The sequence below is a fragment of the Piliocolobus tephrosceles genome, chromosome 3 (assembly GCF_002776525.5).
Source record: "Piliocolobus tephrosceles isolate RC106 chromosome 3, ASM277652v3, whole genome shotgun sequence".
NCBI lineage: Eukaryota > Metazoa > Chordata > Mammalia > Primates > Cercopithecidae > Piliocolobus > Piliocolobus tephrosceles.
The window spans coordinates 145,601,269-145,605,162 of NC_045436.1; positions in this window are offsets into that span (position 1 = coordinate 145,601,269).

Consider the following 3,894-nt stretch of genomic DNA (forward strand, 5'->3'; position numbering starts at 1 on the left):
TTTGTTCTTGTTCTTTTTTTTTTTTTTTTTTTTTTTTTTGGGTCTTACTCTGTCACCAGGTTGAAGTGCAGTGGGGCACAATCACAGCTCACATGCAGGCCCGACGTCATAGGCTCAAGCAATCCTTCCACCTTAGCCTCCTGAGTGCCTGGGACTACAGGTGTGCACCACCATTCCCCAACTAATTTGTAGAGACAGGGTCTCCCTTCATTGTCCAGGCTGGTCTCAAACTCCTGGGCTCAAGTGATTATCCCACCTCAGCCTCTCAAAGTGCTGGGATTACAGGCACGAACCACCATGCCTGACCAATCACTCTTTTTTATGGCTGCATAGTATTCCATGGTGAACATGCATTCTGGCCATTCTTTTTTTTTTTTCTTTTTTGAGATGGAGTCTCACTCGGTCACCCAGGCTGGAGTGCAGTGGTGCAATCTCGGCTCACTGCAAGGTCCGCCACTGGGGTTCACATCATTCTCCTGCCTCAGTCTCCCGAGTAGCTGGGACTACAGGCGCCCGCCACCACACCTGGCTAATTTTTTGTATTTTTAGTAGAGATAGAGTTTCATAATCTCTACTAATAGAGCCAGGATGGTCTCCATCTCCTGACCTCATGATCCGCCCGCCTCGGCCTCCCAAAGTGCTGGGATTACAGGGTGAGCCACCGCACCCGGCCTCGCATTCTAGCTATTCTTTTTTTTTTTTTTTTTGAGACGGAGTCTCGCTCTGTCGCCCAGGCTGGAGTGCAGTGGCTGGATCTCAGCTCACTGCAAGCTCCGCCTCCCGGGTTCACGCCATTCTCCTGCCTCAGCCTCCCGACTAGCTGGGACTACAGGGGCCCGCCACCTCACCCGGCTAGTTTTTTGTATTTTTTTTAGTAGAGACGGGGTTTCACCATGTTAGTCAGGACGGTCTTGATCTCCTGACCTCGTGATCCGCGCATCTCCGCCTCCCAAAGTGCTGGGATTACAGGCTTGAGCCACCGCGCCCGGCCTCTAGCTATTCTTAAAGGCACCAAGCACACTCTTGCTCTGCCTGGAGTATACTTCCTCTGAGTATCTGCATTAATCTGTCCCTCATTGTCTTTAGTTTCTCTCAATGTCACCTTCTCAGAGAAGTCTTTCCTTACCACCTTTGAAATATTGCAACCAGCTTTCAGCTTTATTTTGTCTCTGCTTTATTTTTTCTATTCCCTTTTCTGCTCTGTTTTTCTTCATAGTACTTACCATCATCAAGCATGCTTTATATTTTACTTACTTGTGTTTTGTTTGTCTGCTCCCAACAGAAGCAAGCTCCATGAGGACAGAATTTATGCCTATTTTGTTCACTGCTATTTTCTCCAGGTCTAGAAAAATGATTGGGATATAGTAGGAGTTCAATGAATATTTACAGAATGAATGATTATCTCTACTCCAAATTTTTCTGCTGTCTTCTATCTTACCCCCAATTATCTGACTCTTACCATAATACCATGACTCTTATATTTTAAATATATCATGAATCCTCTCTTCTCCATCTACTTTGCCACTACCCTGGACTCGGATGGATATGCCTATCTGATCTTAGCATTCCCTGTTTGAAACCTTTCCGAACTCCCTGGCATGGCACACATTTTTCCTCATGAACTGACCCCTGTCTGTCTCTCAATTTCATCTCACATCACTGCCATGCAACCCTCCAGCATAGAAAACTCCTTGCCTTTATACACCTGAATCTACAATTTATTTGGTTCCTTGGTGACTTTTGCTCACCTGAAATGCACTTCTCTTCTTTGCCTCGCTAGCTTGCAGGCAAACTTCAAGCCTCTCAGCTCTCCCCCAGTTTGGCCCTTTAAGCCAGAATATATAAGTACTCCCCAAAACAAAAAAACAAAAGCAGAACAAACAAACAAAGAATATATAACTACTCACACAGCATCCTGGGCTTACACGCCATACAACCATTGGCTGGTTGCTTACCTGCCTTCATAAGATACGAGTTCCTTGAGGATAGGCACCATAGCTCATTTTCTTTTCTTTCTTTCTTTCTTTCTTTCTTTCTTTCTTTCTTTCTTTCTTTCTTTCTTTCTTTCTTTCTTTCTTTCTTTCTTTCTTTCTTTCTCTTTCCTTCTTTCTTTCTTTCCTTCTTTCTTTCTTTCTTTCTTTTCTTTCTTTCTTTCTTTCTCTCCTTCCTTCCTTCCTCTCTCTCTTTCTCTCTCTCTTTCTTTTCTCTCTTTCTCTCTCTTTCTTTTTTTTCTCTCTCTCTCTGTCTCTCTCTATCTTTTTTCCTCTTTAAAACTCTTGTTGCCAGGCCGGAATGCAATGGCTTACTTCAACCTTTGCCTCCTGGGTTCATGTGATTCTCCTGCCTCAGCCTCCTGAGTAGCTGGGATTACAGGCACCTGCCACCATGCCTGGCTAATTTTTTAATATTTTTAGTAGAGATGGAGTTTCACCATGTTGGCCAGGCTGATCTCGATCTCCTGACCTCAGGTAATCCACCCATCTCAGCCTCCCAAAGTGGTGGGATAACAGACATGACCCACAGTGTCTGGTCAGCTCATTTACTTTTCTATCTTCAGCATGATGCACAGAACCTGACACATAATAGATGCTTGAAAAATGTTTGTTGGATGAAACAATAGCTGGATGTTTAGATGAATAATCATAACAGAAAATACTTAGATGAGACTTATAATGGTCTGGTGCTGTTCTAAAGACTGCACCTACAGTTACACGTGGAATCCTCTTAATACTCTCAAGGAAGTGGGTACTGCTAAAGAATCTAAAGGCCATGAATGGCTAAGTTAATTGCCCATATTCACCCAGTAAGTGGCAGAGATGGGATTCAGACTCAAGCATCTGGCTCCAGACTGTGTGTGTGTGTGTATTTTTTTCTTTACTGTTTTTGATTGACACATAATAACTGTACATATTTATGGGATACAGTGTGATATTTCAATACCTGTACACAATGTGTGATGATCAAATCAGTGTAATTACCAAATCAAATCCAACATGTCAAACATTTACTATATTACTTTGTGTGGGGACAGATGGTATTCTTTTTAAATTTTTATTTATTTTAAATTTAATTTATTTTTGGGGCACAGAGTCTAGCTCTGTCACCCAGGCTGAAGTGCAGTAGCAGAATCACAGCTCAGCGTAGCTTTGATTTTCCAGGCTCCAGCGATCCTCCCACCTTAGCCTCCTGAGTAGTTGGCACCACAGGTGGGTGCCACCCCACCGGGCTAATTTTTTTGTTGTTGTTTTTTTGAGACTGAGTCTCGCTCTGTCGCCTAGGCTGGAGTGTAATGGCGCCATCTTGGCTCACTGCAACCTCCGCCTCCCGGGTTCAAACTATTCTCCTGTCTCAGCTTCCTAAGTAGCTGGTATTACAGGTGCCCGCCACCACACCGCTGGCTAATTTTTGTACTTTTAGTAGAGATGGGGTTTCACCATGTTGGCCAGGCTGGTCTCGAACTCCTGACCTCAGGTGATCGCCCACCTTGGCCTCCCAAAATGCTGGGATTACAGGCAAGAGCCACTGCTCCCAGCCCTGCCTGGCTAATTTTCGTATGTTTTGTAGAGACAGGGTTTTGACCTGTTGCTCAGGCTGGTCTCAAACTCCTGAGCTCAAGTGATCTGCCTGCCTCAGCCTCACAAAGTGCTGGGATCACAGGCGTGAGCCACTGTGCCCAGCCCAGACTGTGTCTTTTTTTTTTTTTTTTCTTTGTTTGAGACAGAGTCTCACTGTGTCCCCCAGGCTGGAGTGCAATGGCATGATCTTGGCTCACTGCAACCTCTGCCTCGTGGGTTCAAGCAATTATCCTGCCTCAGCCTCCCAAGTAGCTGGGAGTGCATGCCACCATGCCCAGCTAATTTTTGTATTTTTTAATAGAGACAGGATTTCACCATG